This window comes from Peromyscus maniculatus, chromosome 9 (assembly GCF_049852395.1).
Source record: "Peromyscus maniculatus bairdii isolate BWxNUB_F1_BW_parent chromosome 9, HU_Pman_BW_mat_3.1, whole genome shotgun sequence".
NCBI classification, from domain to species: Eukaryota; Metazoa; Chordata; class Mammalia; order Rodentia; family Cricetidae; genus Peromyscus; species Peromyscus maniculatus.
Window position 1 is genome coordinate 85,332,097 of NC_134860.1, and position 17,663 is coordinate 85,349,759.

General features: G+C 38.0%; 1 long non-coding RNA gene across 2 annotated transcripts in view; it reads left to right on the top strand.

Annotated features, from left to right (window-relative positions):
* Positions 1 to 2,247: 2,247 nt before the first annotated feature.
* LOC143267193 (uncharacterized) overlaps positions 2,248 to 17,663 on the top strand; it is a 38,844-nt gene continuing 23,428 nt past the window's right edge. The window contains exon 1 of one of the 2 annotated variants that reach the window (XR_013042110.1): positions 2,248 to 2,281. This is a non-coding gene — a long non-coding RNA (uncharacterized LOC143267193). The other variant, XR_013042109.1, reaches the window with a different exon arrangement.

Sequence of the window (17,663 nt, forward strand, 5' to 3'; positions counted from 1 at the left end):
GGTCTGGATTACCTCATTCAGGGTGGCTGTTGTTAGCTCCATCAATTTACTTGTTAATTTCATAATTCCACTGCTGAGTAATATTATATTGTGTAAATGTAACACATTTTCATCATATATTCATCAGTTGATGAACATCTAATCTGCTCCCAATTTCTGGCTGTTATGAGTAGAACAGCAATGAACATGGAGGAACAAGTGTCTCTGTAGTAAGATGTAGAGTGATTTTGATAAATGCCCAAAAGTGGTATGGCAGGATCTTTTGGCAGATCAATTTTCTATTTTTTGAGGAACCTTCATACTGAAACTGTGTCCTCCAGACACAAGACTGATACACATATGAACTCACAAAGACTGTGACAGCCTACGCAAGACCTTCATAGGCCCAAACCAGACAAAATCCCAGCAGTGAGAAGGGGAAGTGGACACAAGTCCTACCCCTAATGAGAAGCTATTTATAACTGATACCTCCTAGGTAAAAATCAGTTTTCTCTAATGGAGTGACACTGGGCATATCAGCTATATTTCAGGGCATGCCCCATGCCAAGGAGTGGTTGCCTAACACAAAGCAGACTCCTTTTTTTTTTTTTTTAATTTTGGTTTGGTATTTTTGTGTTGCTATTCTTAATTCATTTGTTTTGATTTTTTCCCTTTCTTTCTTTCCTTTCTTCCTTCTTTTCTTTTCTTTGAAAGAGTGAAGGAGAGAGTTCTGAAGTTGGGTTGGTAGTGATGTGGGGAGGATCTGAGAAGAGTTCCAGGAGAGGACAGAATATGATCAAAATATATTGCATAAATTTTTTTTAAAAATAAATAAAAACCACTACTGATATTCTCAGACATGAGCATGTTATATAGAATATAAAAATGAATATAAAATTAGGATATAGGGGTAAGAGTTGGTAAGTTGTTAGTCTGTCCTTTCTCACCTAAAGCAAATTGAAATTCTGAGACCCACAAAGCCTGCATCTTGTGCCCATTTTAATAAAAAACCAACCCCTGAACACACATACAATTCTAGCTAAGCAAAAGAGCAAAATGTGTATTTGAAAACCATCCTTCTCTCTATAAAGCAAAGATCTGGACTCAGCTTCACTATTGGTCTATAGCTATCACATCCCTGAGGTGCTTCCCATGAATCCTCCCTCACCCGAGCTCGCTCCCTCTGTGGTCCCACAGCAGCTCATACATAATTCTGTCAAAACTATCCACACAGTTTGTGATTGCCCTCGAGCATGCCTGTCTTCACAGTCCTGATAGGCATTCAAGGCCCTGGGCTTTGTCCCATTCATCTTTAACTTTCTATGTAGCAGATGCTTTGTAACATAATAGGTATCTGTCAGGTGCTTCTCAGAGTAGAATCACGGCACCGAGCATAGCAGGGCGGGGCTTCTATCCAGAGACACTTGGTAGGCAGAGGCAGGGATGTTAAGGAGTTCAAGGCCTGCTTGGAAAAGTTAGTGAAACTCTTTTTCACAAAGTAAAAAGAGGGCTGTAGATGCAGCACAGTGGTAGAGAACTTACTTAGCATGAACAAGACCCCAAGTCTAACCTACAGTAAAAGTGAGGAGAGTAGAATAATTTTCAAAGCAGTTTGGAAATATTTAGGAAGATAGTGCTTTATTTCCTCACTTCATCTATGTCTGACTTGACTACTTCTTTTTACATACTCATTGTATACAGTACATGCTGGTTTTCTACCTACATATGCTATTATATGGAACAGATAGTCACACAAGTAGATAACCGGATTACACCAAAACTGACCTTTTAGGCTTGTGCTCAAGCTAGTAACAGTTTCAGCAGTGGAGGTGAGTCTAGGCTGTGGTAACAGACTCAGGGACAGTGGCTTAACACATGCAGGATGACTTTTCTGACTTATGTCAAGTACAGAGCACATCTGGTCAATCTCAACAGCTGCTTTCTTGCAAATTCAGAGTCTCCAGCTTCCAACACTTTGTAACTCCACTATGTCAAACAGTAGGCTTCCCAGTTGCCACTGCAGGAGGTAAACGCTGCACAGTGCTTTCTAATTGCTTTGGTCTTGACATGATACACTTCTGCTCACAGCCCTTTGGCAAGGACAGCTCTGCCAAGTTCAAGGGAAACATAAAAGACAAGAGCTTGGAAGCAGAGCAAGAAAAATAGGATCCAATGGCTGATATTTATGTTTCGTTTCCATCTGGTATGCCTGTTTTTAAAAGTAGAAGTAACCAGCTTTTAATTAATTCGCTATTTTTTTTTTTTCAGTAATGAGGATTTAACCCAGGTTTCATGTATCCAGGTAAGTAAGTACTCTACTACTGAGATGTATCCTCAGGCCCTTAGTAATGGGGAAAAAAGGCTAATACGTTATTCTAAAGAAGTTTTCACCTAAAGATCAAAAAATGTTCCTTTTCCCCCAGTGACAGGGACCAAATTAATAAATGAATAGAGACAATTAAAACTGAAAGTACACAAGAACCCTTCTGGTAGAGTGTAAAGACTACACAACTAAGTTTACTCCATTTCATTATTCATTATTGTTTTTTTTTTTTTCATCATGTATGATGATCCTGGAGTGGCCCAAGCCATGATATAGTATGCTTCTCAAGAGCCAGATTTCTCCTCTGCATCTCTGTGATAATTGGAAGCAGTGTTCCCTGGCAGAGGCCCAGCTGGTCCCCTCAAGACTGTGTTGGGGAAGCAGAGGTACTCAATCTTCCAGCCATGTGATCTCCTAAAGGAATGTAAACATGGCTGAACTGGTCTCAGTATCTCAGAGGACTCATGTCACTCAAATGACCAGTGATGCCTGATAAGAGAGGATGCGTTTTTGCTACCTATGTAGTGTGGCTAGTGTGGCAAATGACCTTTCGGTGCTATGGAGGAACACCTGGCTCATTGTTAGACACTTAAGTCAATGAGAAACCCCTGTCGTGTTAAGGCATTGCCATTGCTGGGTTTACTGACCATAGCATCGTACTTTCTAACTTGCCTTGTACAGTCCTGGATCTATAAGGCATTTTGCTTGGGTCCACTGTGCAGATCCATTGTCCTTACTGTTCTATGGGAGAAAACTGTTGTAAGGGGCTGGAGCTTGCTCCAGCTTAGACTCTTGATTCTATTATTGTATTAAGCAACTAAAAGCTTGGTTTGCACTTTCATTTTGAACTGTTTTAGTGCTTATTCTGCCGCATGGCTGCTCAGTTAGCAATGTTAATATCTCTACATAGATTTAATCACATAAATTCCATTGTAATCTCTTTTGATGTTTCATGTTTTAGTTGGCTATTATGTTAGTAGGTATCTCTTGCTGATTTAGAAAAGATTTTTATATATTAAAGAATTGCCTACTTATTTGTTGTATTTGTGGCCAGCTTTTTTATTTGTCTTTTGATTTAAATTATGGTAAATGTTTCTGTGTATTAAATTTAAAACACTGTAGTTTAATCTACCTTCTTTCTTGTACTGTCACTGGTTTTATTTTCTTGTTTGGGTCAGATTTTAGAAGAAGTTATTTTTCTACTGTGAGATTATGAAAAATTGCCTCTATGTTTCTTTTTGATTTGTCTTTTACAGCTAAATCCTTGTGTTATCTTGGATTTGCTATGCTGTAAGGGGTAGGACAATTCAATTGCAGTTTTCCTTACTGGTATCTAAATCATGAGATAATTTGTGATTAATTTATTTCTTTGTCATATAAATGCCATCTTTCTTATATACTAAATTCTATGTGCACTTACTTCTTGGTAGTTCATGGATCTGTTTACATTGTACTCTTGTACATTTTCATTTGTTTCAGATTTAAATATGTTTCAGTAACTCATTATACACTTCACTTACTTAGACTGTTCCTCTGTTCCAAGCTTTTTAAATTTTTTCATGTGTTCTTTATGAATTGACAAATTAGCAGTGAAATCAATTTCTTTTTATTCCAAACAGATTATGTCTTCTAATTTATACTGTTTTCCTGTTAATTTGTTTAGTTGCTGTGGTAGTTTGAATGCAATTGACCTCCAAATCTCATAGGGAGTGGCACTATTAGGAGGTGTGGCTTTGTTGGAGTTGGTATAGCCTTATTGGGGGAAGTATGTATCTGTGGGGGAAGGCTCTGAGGTTTCCTATGCTCAGGATACTACCCAGTGTCTCAGTCAATTTCCTGTTGACTGCAAGATGTAGGACTCTGAGCTACTTCTCTAGCACCATGTCTGCCTATGTGCCGCTATGCTCCCCGCCATGATGATAATGGACTGAACCTCTGAAATTATATGTGAGCCATGCCCAATTAAATGTTTTCATTTAATAGAGTTACTATTGTCATGGTGTCTCTTTACAGCAATAAAAACTCCAACTAAAATAGTTTCGTTAAAATTGTTTCATTTTAATTTCGTGAGGCCTTTTATCTTCTTTCTTTGTTTTCCTTCTTCATCTCTTTATAGCCTCCCATTACTCACTGTTTTTAAATAAAAGATTACATTTATCTTTTATATCTGTATAAACATTTCCACAAATAACATCACAATGATTATTAGTAAGAGTCTGTCAGTAGGCTGATTCAGATCTGATAGACAGGCGCACCAGACAAGCTGGCTTGGAGTCCCAGGCTTGTGGCATAAATGGCTACTATTGTGAAAATTAAAGATAACCCATGAACCATGCTTAGAATGGGACTCTATCAAGGTAACTACCATCCTTAACCAGGAGGTAGTGTAGAATTTTCTAGTTAGAGTTTATGTTGCTATGATTAAAACACCATGGCCCAAAGGAATGTGAAGAGGAAAAGGCTTGTTTTGGTTAGGATTTTTGTTACTGCAATAAAAGTAACTTGGGAGGAAGGCAGTTATTTCATCTTTAAGTTTCTAAGTCCATCCATCGTTCAGCAAAGCCAGAATATGAACTCATAGCAGGAACCTTGAGGCAGGAGTTGATGCAGAGGACATGGAGGATTGCTTTTTATTCCGTTTCCTCATCATGGCTTGTTTACTCTACTTTCTCATAGCATGCAGGACCCTTAGCCCAGGAGTGGCACTGGCCACAGTGAGCCGGGTCCTCTTAAACAAATCATTATTCAAAAACTATGCACTACATGCTTAACCCCAAGGCAATCTGTTGGGGTCATTTTTCTCAATTGAGACTCTCTTTTCCCAAATGACTCTAGATTGTGTCAAGTTGACATAAAAGTAGTTAACACAGACATTTCATTTCAGAAAAAAAATGGTGCTTTCTTTTTCTATAGTTTGGAAAAGATAAAATGGGATCTTCTTTTTTTGCTAATAGAAAGATGAATATAATTGGCTTAAATCTGGCATTTCTTGTATGATCTCACTCATCTGTGGCTATAAGAGGCTGGGCAGGGCCTGGGGATGATGGTTAGATATTGGTCAGTTGGTACAAAATTACAGCTGGATTTAAGGGCTAAATTGTGACATTTTGTAGCACAGAAAGGTGACTAAAGTTAATACAACTGTATTATGTGTTTCAACCTAGGTGGAAGAAAAACCTCTGAATGTTTACACCACAAAGAAATGACAAATGTACAGAGGGAGAGGTGTACTGCCTACTATGATTTGATCAAGAAACAATGTACACATGGATCTAAATATCATGTGGCACTGCATAAATATGCACAATTATATGTTAATTAAAAACAAAATCAAAGTAGATCAACATTTTGTTCCATGAAGGGACACTTTCCTTATGAACTAACTCATTTGATCCTCCAAATCCCTTTTGGTAGAAGAATAATTATTAGGATTTCACAAATGTAAAGTCTATTACTTGTAGATGTTTAAAAGGTATTGAAATCAACCTTTAAACCAAGGCTTCCTATTCTATAGCCAGTCAGGAAGATGTATTTGTATAGAAAAGCTTTGGGGACTTGTTTAACAATACATGCTCTTTAAACTTCGATTTACTTTTTAGTCTTTGACATTAACCAATAAACCAAAAGTTTATGTGCAGCACGCTTTAATGTGAGATGTGTTATTTGCTTTTCAGATTATGAGAATATCTTAAGTATAGTTTCAAAGAAAAGAAAAGGAACACAATTGTGCTGGCTGGCTTTGACCCTTTTCTTTCATGTGTTCTTTTCCTTCAGGTTCTCTGGCACATCCATGCTACTGCTTTTATCTTTTTACCTAGAGAATAACCAACACAGACACTATGGCAGCCTGGAAAATGGTCTTGGGAATCTAGCTTTGCTCTTCTTAACCATTCTCTATGCTACCACCAGAACAATACACTACAGATATAATCACCCCTTCCTTTCTGCAGGAGTGAGCATGCACTGGAGATTCTCAAGGCTCTTCTTGATGGAATCTCTGTTTTCCAGACTGAAACATTGCTCGGCAACTCTACAAATGCCAGTGCTCAAAGCTTTTCTAAGTACACAAAATGACTTTTGGTCCTTCTCCATTCTGCCCATTACTACCAAACACTCCTGTTTGTACCTAGGTCAAAAAGTTCCTTTCCAACAGCAAGCTACCTATCTTTTTCTCAGAACCTAACTGCTTAAATTCTTTCTTGTAGTACTTGCATTAGTGTGTGTCTTAGAGTGCTTAGTAGTCTTGTCCTGAGACTGTGGGTGTATTGAAGACTGTACCCACATCTTATATTCCTGTTCCTATGCAATGGCTAATCTTGGATTCAACCTTGAGACACCTGAGAAGAAAGTACCTCAATTGAAAGACTGTCTCCATCAGATTAGCCTGGGGTTATGTCTAGTGTATCTATGGGGACATTTTCTTGATTGCTAACTGCTGTAGTAAGGCCCAGTCCATCTTGGACCATTCCCAGGCATGTTGACTTGCTGAAGTGAGATAGCGGAATGTAAGCCTGGGAGTAGGTCAGTGAGCAGTGTTTCTTTTTGGTTTCTACCCCAAAGTCCTTTGATGATGGACTGTAACCTGTACCATGAAATAAATACCTTTCTCTCCATTTTGTTTTTGATTGTGATATCTTTTATAGCAAGGGTAGCACAAACTAGAACACCCCAGCACCTTCCAGTGTGCCTCATAGAAAATAGGATACTCCAAACACACTAGTTCTGTGACAATATAAAGAAACCCTTCTCCCTTCTTTTAACAAATACTTTAGGAAAACATTTTTTAACATAGAAAAAAATCTCAAGAAGATTAAACCAAGCTTCAGAAAGCTTAGTTTTAATCCTGGTTGTATCTTCGTTCTTTCTGGATTGCTAAGACTGTCTCTGTAGGCGTGTGCGCACGTGATTCTCCATGGAGAGTTTGGAGTCTGCATCAGCTTGGAATCTGGGTAAAACTGTGCTTGTTAAAGTTCAGCTGTTAAAATCAACTTTGCTGTACCTCAGAGTAGACCATTCTTTTCCCACTCTTTTCCCTGTGTAGTCTCCTTTTTTATGTTTTTCCTAGGGATTTATTAAGGCATGGTAATGTATTTTAGAAATACATATGCTACAGTATATATATCATATACACAAAGGGCTCATTAGCTTTGTGATACCCCACACCTCTTCCCAGATCTCAAGGCTAAGGCACTAACTTCGGATTTAATGTAACTCAAAGCTGGAGACGAATGAGCTACTCCTTCAACAAAATAATGTTGAGAGGGTATCTGAGTGGAGTTGTATTTCTCATCACAACATGACTTGGTTGTTTTCTCCATAGAGTCTGGATCACCATGGAAAAAGCAAAGTGCATTTTCTATCTATTACCCAAAGCACCAGGAAGGAAATGAATGACTGAAACCCTCTCTGTGCTAGCTAGTTGGGAGAACAAGGAACAATGAGTGGGATGAGTGAACCAGAGGCGAGCAGGGGAGAGGGCATGGAGGCCTCTGGAGACAATTCTCTCATGTCAAGAGAGACATTGTGAGCCAGGACTGAGGTCTCAGGACCTAAGTAGAAGTGGAACTTGTTTTTGGGAAGGCTCTCAGATTTCTGACCCCCTGGTCTCCTTTCACTTCTGCCCAAAGTAAATGAATACCCAAACTTACTAAATTTTGTTTGATCTTCTTTCTGACCTAGACAGGTGGTATATTCTATTTTCTTCCTCTTCTTGATCTAGAGTTTGAAATGCAGGATGATGAAAAGGCCTCCTAGGACTCTGTGGGTTCATAGAGGACATATTGTCTTGTCAGTGACACAACAGCTTCCTTCCATAATATAAGGTTTAGTATTCAGGAAAAACAGTGGGGACCAGCAAAAAGGAAATAGCATTTTTTTTTAAATAAAAATTCCGCTCAAGTAATTTAGTCTCCTCCCCTTTCATCTTTTCCTGTCTTGAGTTAAGCATTTGCATTTGCATTTGCTTCAGGCTTTGAAATAGTCATTTCATCAAACCATATTTTCATATATTGTAATAGAATACATAACAATATGTTGTCATGGAAAGTATTTTATAGTTGTGTAAGTTAGGAATCCATAAAGAAAAAAGCCCCAAAGAATAAAGTGCTTTAAAACATTTCAGTTCCAGCCTCTTGTTGTTTTTACATGACATGATGGAACATCGAGGCTAATGTTTTTCTTCATGTCAATTTAAAGTATAATTTCCCTAGGACAAATTTTCTTTTCCTTGATCCTAGCATAGACAGTAACCCAATCTTTCAAGATATGCTGTGACCAAAAACTGAAACAAACAGAGATAGGGCAGAGAGGGCACTTTCTGCTCAAGGCCCGCTGCTGGGCTTCACCTCAGTATTAATTAGGGCTTCACTAGAGGTGGAAGGTGAGCTTTGAGTCTCAGTTCCATCCCTTCTGGTGTCAGAATCTACATACAGCTCCTAACGTCTTCTGACAGCTGTGAGTCTGCTGCTGCTTTTATATACTTCCAATTTTATTCTTCTGATAGCTAGAGCTAATCAATTTTTTTTAAAACAAAGAAATTACTTTTATAATTATCACCTAGGACAAGAGATAGTGATTTGTCAGGCACCTCTGAAATACCTCAGGGTTGCAAAGATGCCTATCAAAGTAAATGCTCTTCTGAATTTTATAGAAATAGCATCCTTGTGTTTTATTTACAAATTTGCCACCTAAGATTGTGTCCCTGTGTGTTATGCCTTAGCCTTTTCCATAAGAATACTGATGTGTTTAGATTCACAGTCACATATGACATCTCATGTCTTTCTTTTCCTTACAGTTTTCTCAATCAAGAGCTCAGGCAATCTAAGCTTTCATTTCCTATTGTCTTGATTTTGTTAACTGGGTTCTCCTGTCTAAATTCTCATGTTCTTCTTTACTTTCTGTTTCCTGAAACACAGCAATTTAATCTAGAGGGCTGATGTTTTCACAAAAGTATAGGAAACCCAAAATAACTGCCTGTGCTTTTGTTAGCAGATATTAGCTCTCAAAATACAGATCTACTAATTTATTGGCGGGGGAGCCATGGTAAATAGAAAGTCTGTTACTTAAAAGAATCACTATCTGTGATATTTTAAGATAGTTTTTATTTGTTAATTCTTTGAGAATTTCATATTATTTATTTTGTCCATATTCACTTCTCACTACACACAACTTGTTCCACATCTACCCCCAGCTCACCACTCCCTCAACTTCATGTACTCTTTTAAAGTTTTTAAAATAACCATGCAGTTCAATATGTGCTGCCCATATACTCATGAGTGTGGGACCATCCACTGGAGTGTGGTCCACCTAGCAGGAGCCATACCCTTAAGGAAAACTGACTCCTCTTCCTCAAGAAGCCATCAACTGTCCATAGCTCCATAGCAGTCAGAACTTGTGAGTCCCTACCCATTCCATGCTGGAATATTGACTGGATGACCTTGTGCAGGTGACAACAGCCACTGTGGGTCATGTGTGCAGTGATTCTGCCATGTTTAGAAGAAGATGAACTCTTGCTCTGGTCCTCCTCAACCTCTGGCTTTAACAACCTTTTTCTCCCTCTTCTGTGATGGTTCATGAATCTTTCAGATAATGGATGATAGAGAAGTCTCATTTGTGCTAGAGCATGTCAGTGACACTTATTTTCTGCATAATGATCAGTTGTGAATTTCTGTGATTAGCACCATCCACTTCAAAAATAACCTCTGGTGAGGTCTGACAACTGTGCCAATCCATAGGGATTGAGGTATAAAGTTAGAGGGCAGCTTGCTGCTGTGTCCATTTAGCAGAATACTATTTAGATCCATTTTTGGGGCCTGGGAGCAGCCCATCCATGAGCTGTTGGCCAGATTTACAGTATAAAGCATATGTTTCCTCTTGTGGAATGGGGCCTGAAGTCTAATCAGAAAGAAGTTGGTAATTCCTATAATATTTATGCCACTATTGTACTCTAGGGCAGTCTATACCCCTTTTCCACATCTATTATTTACTTATTCAGGGTTATGTTTACAGAGACTAAGTACTTGATTTATTTTTAATTTAAAGTTTTATAAAAGATTAATTAAAAAATTAAATATCATGAATTAGTAGATGTAGAAGCACTGGTTAGTTTTTTTTCATCCATGAGAAATTATTGTCTTTATTGATGGCACATATTCCTATCTTTAATCAGTAGAAACCTCATAAGGTTGGCCAGTATACTAGCATGCTTCTTGTAGTCTTTGGACATTACTTGACAAACTGTTAATCGTGTTTTGTATATCTTTTCCTCAAGATGGGTCAGCCCATCCACCAAGGGGCCGTATTTATTTTAATAGGAAAAGGCAAATAAACATCTTAGTCTCTTTTTTAAAAAGTATTCTCTCTCTTTTGATTATTTGTTTCATTTATTGTTTTAATTATTTTTCATACAATATATTTCGATCTTATTTTTCCATCCTTCAACATCTCCAAGTTCTTCTCTACCTTTCTACCCACCCAACTTAGTGACTTCATAATCTCTCTCTCTCTCTCTCTCTCTCTCTCTCTCTCTCTCTCTCTCTCTCTCTCTTTCTCAAAATAAACCCCAACAAAACAAAAGTTAAAAAATCCAATAAAACAAACAAACAAACAAAGAAAAACCCCCCACTAAATCGAAGTAAAAGACATATTTGTAAAAACATGGAGTTCATTTTGTGTTTCCCAACTGCTCCTGGGTGTGGGATCAGCCTCAGAGTGTGGTTGATAGACCCAGAAATACTCTGTTGGGGAAAATGGATATTTCTTTTCTGAGCAGGTATCAATTGCAAATAGCCTTTTGGCTAAGGATGGGACTTTGTATCCGCTTCCCCTTCCCAATGCTGTGATTTTGTGTGGTTTGAATCTTGTGCAAGCTGCTACAGTCTCTGTGAGTTTATATTTATATCAGTCCTGTTATGTCTGGAAGATGCTGTTTCCCTGGAGGTGTTTCCTCCACCACCTCTGACTCTTTCAATCTTTCCAACTCCTTTTCTGCATAGATCGCTGAATCTTGAGAGGATGGGTTTGATGAAGACTTCCCACTTAGGAATGAGTGCTCCAAAGTTTTTTTTCACTCTCTAAGATTGTCCAGTTGTGGATCTCTGTGTTAATTATCATCTACTGCAAGAAGAAGCTTCTCTGATGAGGGTTGAGCAAGTCATTGGTCTACAAGGATAGCAATATGTCATTAGGGATAATTTTATTGCTATATTCCTTTAGCAGAATAATAGAAGTAGGTTTTCCCCTAGTCCCAAGACTTTACTACTCTTAGGTTCTTGGCAACTTTAACAGTGTCACATATGGTTTCCATTTCATGGAGTGGGTCTAAAATCTAATGACAAAATGTTCAGTTAATCCCATGTTATAGGAATAACATTGGCCACTATTGCATTAGTATATATTGCAGGCATGTTGGGTGATAGGTCACAGGTTTGTAGTTGGGTGATATTGATAGTAGCATGAAAAGTACCTTCAAGCATAATTAATGTTAGTCAATAGGCATAAAGTTTCTTGTTGACACCAGCTTAATTTCTTAGTGTTCATTGAAGTAACAGGAATCTTCAGCAATAGGGTCTTACCATCAGGTTGTGGAGAATAACCAGTAGCCTTGGAAATAGCCTAAATTTTTTTTTTGGGGGGGGGGAGTATATGAAGTCTCCTTGGCCAATGACTCAACAAGATGTTACTCATTCCTAGTATTGATGGTTTTGTTAGGTAACATGATTTCTAAGAGGTATTGTCTCCCCATAATATGGCAACTCCATTTCAATTTATTTTACATATAAATATATTTTTGGAAGCTTCTATAGAAGTTATGTTTCCATATAGCTTTCTAAAGGACATTTAATGTTATTTGGTCCTCTCCATATTCTCTCTTTTACTCTGCCCTTCCATACCCGAACACATTTAATCTTCCTATTTTAGTTTCTTTGGTCCCTCTTTATAAAACTGTATTGTAGCTAGAGTTTTCCTGCCTTGCCCACAGTCAGGACAAATCTCTATCACTCATCAGTCCCACAGCTGCTCAGACCCAACCAAGTAAACACAGAGACTTATATTGCTTACAGACTGTATGGCTGTGGCAGGCTTCTTGCTAACTGTTCTTATAGCTTACATTAATCAATTTCCATAAATCTATACCTTGCCACGTGGCTCATGGCTTACCAGCATCTTCGCATGCTGCTTGTCATGGCGGCGGCTGGCAGTGACTCCTTCTGCCTTCCTGTTCTTTGTTTTCTCCTCTCTGTTAGTCCCACCTATTCTTCCTGCCTAGCCACTGGCCAATCAGTGTTTTATTTATTGACCAATCAGAGTAATTTGACATACAGACCATCCCTGTATTCTATTTCCCCTTCCTTGGGAGATCTTTAATTTGAGTTGGCTCTAACCTGAAAACCTCCTTCCTGTGGTCTACCTTTCATGGTACCAGAAAATACTATGTAAGCTGTTGGGGAATATTATTTTAAGGTGTGTTACATTTGTTTATGTTGCATTTGTTTAACTCCGTGGAAGCTGTGTTACTGTGCCAATGTTAAACACCTGATGATCTAATAAAAAACCAGCCAATAACAAGGGAGGAGAAAGATAGGAGGGGCTGGCAGGCAGAGATAATATATAGAGGGAGAAACCCGAGAAAAGAGAAAGAAGAAGCCAGAGAAGGAGGAGGACTCCAGGGGCCAGTCACCCAGCTACACAACCAGCAAGCTGCAGAGTAAGAGTAAGATTTATGGAAGTAAGAGAATGGGAAAAGCTGAGAAGCAAAAGGTAGCTGGAATTAGTTAAGAAAAGATAACTAGAAACTAAGCCAAGCTAATGCTGGGCACTCATAATTAAGAATAAGCCTCCATGTGTGATTTATTTGGGAGCTGGGTGGCAGGGCCCCAAAAGAGGGAAAAACAACCAGTTTTACAACAGTAAAATGATCAGCATGACAAGACATCTCTAAAGGTGTGATCAGTAGCACTCACATATTGGTAGTAACCAACAACTGTCTAATTAGATTTAAGGTCCACTCAACAGGAGGGAAATATTGGCCTCTACCAAACCTAGCCAAAATTTCCAGGGATGGTGTAGTCATGGAACTTGGAAGAGAATCTCCTACCACAACTTTGCTAGGTCAGCATAATTCCTTTCTACATTCTAAAGCCTATCCTTATACCCATAGCTAAATGTAGTTACCACCAAAGAAGCTTCTCTCTACAGCATATGGAGACCATTGCAGAAAAATACAACCAGACACAATTCAGAGATCAGTGGATATTGGGGGCCCTGCCTCAATCCATACATTTATATCAAAGCTCCTGACTCTGTGGCACAAAGAACATCTCAGAAACAGGGTTGGAAAGATTGTGAGATCCAGAATACAAACCTGGTCTGAATAGTGAGTTCCAGAGCTACACATTGAGATCCTGTCTCAAAAACAAAAAAGCAAATAAACAACCTCAGTAAATAGTAGATGTGCGTTATTCAGGTTCCTCCTGAAATCCTCTTCTGTGACAAAGTCAAGAACCCTGGCTTCATTGGAGTTGAGCTCTGTGAAGAAGTCCTCAAGCTGCTGCCAGTAGCATCTTGGATCTGTGTCTTTAAGCCCTGTCCCATTATCACTGATATCTTTGACATGTAATCATAGCACAAGTGATAATACTGTCATTTAAACAGAAGTTTTTATTATTATTATTGCACGTTATCCTTTATTTTCTTGTATTTAACTTTTTTATAATCTCTCTTTTCTAGTATACTGCTTATACAAGGTGTTATATAACTGCCAGTACCTTGCAGTATTCTTCAAGTTAGCTTATAAACAACCACCAATCTACTTCTTCTATTCTTCCCCCACTTAACCCAAGCCAGTTTTTATACAGATGGAGAAGGTGTCTCATGACATAAAACAGTGACTTTATTTGATTAGCCTTGTGAAAGATAATTAAACAAAATTAGTTTGGTCTATAAACACAGACATCAGCTTATTCTGTTTTGCCCCCCACCCCAGTTTAAAATATAAGTTTAGTTTTAAATGTTTGCAGCCAGGTAGAATCATTAAGGCCAAAAGAAATAACTTGAGGAAGGTTGTTTTTCTTGACTCCATTAAATAACCTGACAAAGAGACTTGTTGCTTACCCAATACCCAGTATGTTCATTTGGAATGCTTTGATGTTCACTTTTATTAGGCATTTATAAAACAAAGCTTGTTTTCACTCAGCATTATAATTACTGTAATTAGAGTTTATGGGGGAAGTATCATATATCTATTGTGTACAAGTTTTTAAAAGTAACAAGCATACTGAATTACCTAACTAATTTTGTTGATTTCAATAATTAGTTTATAAAGGACATTTAATAATGTCTCACACTGCAAATTAAAGTCCCTCTAATCAAAACAACACTAAGATTTAGAGCAGGAGTGTTTTCTTGCTTGTACTCCCCATACTTTTCGGGGCTCTCTGGGCATAATGCTTGTATAGGAAATGAAAAGCAGAGAAGGGCAGGGTTATGGGATGATATATTTTTTCCCTGAGAGGCTAATGAGAATGAGTGTCATGCCATGTTTTCCCAGGGAACAAAACTGTAAATATGGAGAGGAGGAACAGGTCTCCAGCTTTATAGTGCTGCTATCTTATGGGGATTAGCTTTGCTTGTCACCATAATGTGTTATGTGGAAAGGGGCAGGCAGCATTATTGAGTGGCTGGTGCAGAGTCCCAAGAGTGTATCCAGGAAACCTAGTGGCAGTAGATGCTGCCTCACAAGTGAAAATAAATCCACAGGATGTGGTTGTCTGTCTGGAAACACTTGCCATTCACTGCATAGTTCATCTGAATGGTGATACATCATATGTTTCTTTCAAATTACAAAATATCAAATGCACTTCAGGTCAGCCCTGAGTCTCCAATCTTCTCTCCCAAGAGTAGGGTTTACTCATGCTATTCAGGAGCTATTGGGCTTTGTATGGAGTCACATTTTTCAATGGAGTTAAGGTTCATCTAAAGCGGCTCTTGTTATTTTAGATTGATTTTTAGTTAATTTTATTTTTTCTCTACTCCCAAACTCTGCTATTAATCACTAGTTAAATTGCATAAAAGTTCTGTGGATAAGATATTGTTATCTCAAAAAAAAAAGATATTGTTATCTCTGTTTAACATACTCTTCTCTCACCTCTCCAATCTTTTTGCTTTTAATTGAACTTAATTATGTTCTTAATTGAACTCAAACCTATGTTGTATTAAGTTCACATGATGTTAGAGTTCATGTATAGATTTCTTGCTGTTATGAATTCAGAAGAACATGCATATAATTCAAGTGAGTGAGTAGGGGATACATCAGGGGTGGTGAGTGATGGTGTTGTACAAAGAGGTGAGAGTTTTCCTGGGTTTCATCAGTTTATCTGAAATGAGAGAGACTGTGGTGCTATTTATAAAGAAGTCTCAATGATCTCAACCTTTAATTTGTTTCTAGATAAAAATCTTAAATTTTCACCATTTATTATTACAAAAAGTTTTCCTCATACTGCTTCTGTGGTAACTGCTCTGTCACCTTTGTTCAGTGGGTGGAGCTGTGTAGTATGTGTACCCTCTAGATGACCGACCATTTAGAAGGAGTTCAATTGTCCCATTGAATACATTCAGCTCTCTTTGAACAGGGAAAAGAGAAGGCCCAAAGTCAGAGATTCATGCCATGAAAACTTAGAAACTATTTTTGTGAGATGCGTTGGATTTTATTTTTAGACTAAGTTTCTGCTGTGATCATAATTAGAATTTTGGAAGGGGTGGAGAAGAATATGATTAAGGTCATGATTATGGTACATAAATGCTTCTAGACTTACTACCATATTAAAGATGGTTTTATACTGAATTCTTCACTAATGCAAGGTGGAATTGATGCCCAGATCATCTGTTCTACTCCAGGAGAGAAACAATTCAATCTTATTAGTTTCCTAGGTGTCAATGAGAAATTTTGTTCTCAACTGAATTGTGACACTTAAATGGCTCCTAGATGATATTTTAAATAACATTTACTTTCAAAATTATTTACCAAACACATAAAAGTTAATAATATTTAGTCATCTCAAGTCTCTATTTACTCATCTGCTTATATCTTGAAGGTGACTTTTATGTCACTTGAGCTTGACAGTTTTGTCAAGAATAGCCTACCATGGTTCCATGTTTTCTTGGCTCTCATGTTTCTGATAAAGAAGCATGTAGCAGAAACACTTCCAACCTCTATGCATATCTCTCTACATGTTATAGAGCATTTGGAGGGACATATTTGTTCAGCTCTAGACTAACTTTTCAAGGAGCTCCCTGTAGTTGGATACAGCCATGGGTTGGATTTCAGCAAAGGGAATGTGATTGGAATTGGTATACCTCATTCTCAGTCATAACTCACAAAAACCTTCTATCACTATGGTGGTTAGTTTTAACCCAACATAGTCTGGAATTATTGGGAAGGGAGTTTCAATGAGAATTGTCTAGATCCAGTTGGCTTGTAGATATGTTTGTGAGGGACTGTCTTAGTTATATGAGTTGAAGTGAGAAGATCTGCTCACTGTGGGCAGTACCATTTCCTGGGGTTAGGTCTTGGCCATATAAATGTAGAGATGAAGCTGAGCACAAGTGAGCATTCATGCAGTTACTCTTTGTTTGTTCTTGACTGTGGATTGTGATGTGACTAGGCAGTTCAAGTTCCCCCTGTGACTTCTCTGCAGTGATGGGCTGTGACAGAATTGTCAGCTGAGTAAACTCCTTAAGTTGCTCTTGTCAGGGTATATTATCTCATAAACAAAACTAGAATGATCATACTCACCCTCAGTCTCTTTCTCTCTAGCTAGGTGGTCTGGAGATAACTTTGTGATAAAGATAATAGAACTTGTGCAAACTGGCTTTTTTATGTCTCCATCAAAAAATATGCTGTTCTTGTTTAGGTCTGTTACATGAGCAAGAAAGAAATTAATTATTTTGGGTCTGAGAAGTCTTTGATTTTATTAATTATAATGACCAGTACTCCTCTTATTAATAAGGGATATAAAATCATCCAAGTATATATATTTGTAAAACCTTAAATTAAATGAAAGACAGAGAGAAGGTTAGTAGAGAGGGTGAATGACTATTTTGAGTCCTATATTACTTCCGTGCGGTGTGGAAGAAGGACATTGATTCACTTTTTTCCCAAGTAAAATTGAGACCAATAGGATTCAAAACGCTTATTAATTTACTACTTTGTTTTTAAACTCAACAAATGCCTACTTTGTGTGAACACTGTCCTAAGCCCTGAGGATAACTCGGTAAGAACAAAAAAATAAATAAACCCACAGATTTCAGGTGATCGAGGCAAGAATGCACAGGGGTCACTTAGCAACTTAGGACCCCGCTGGCT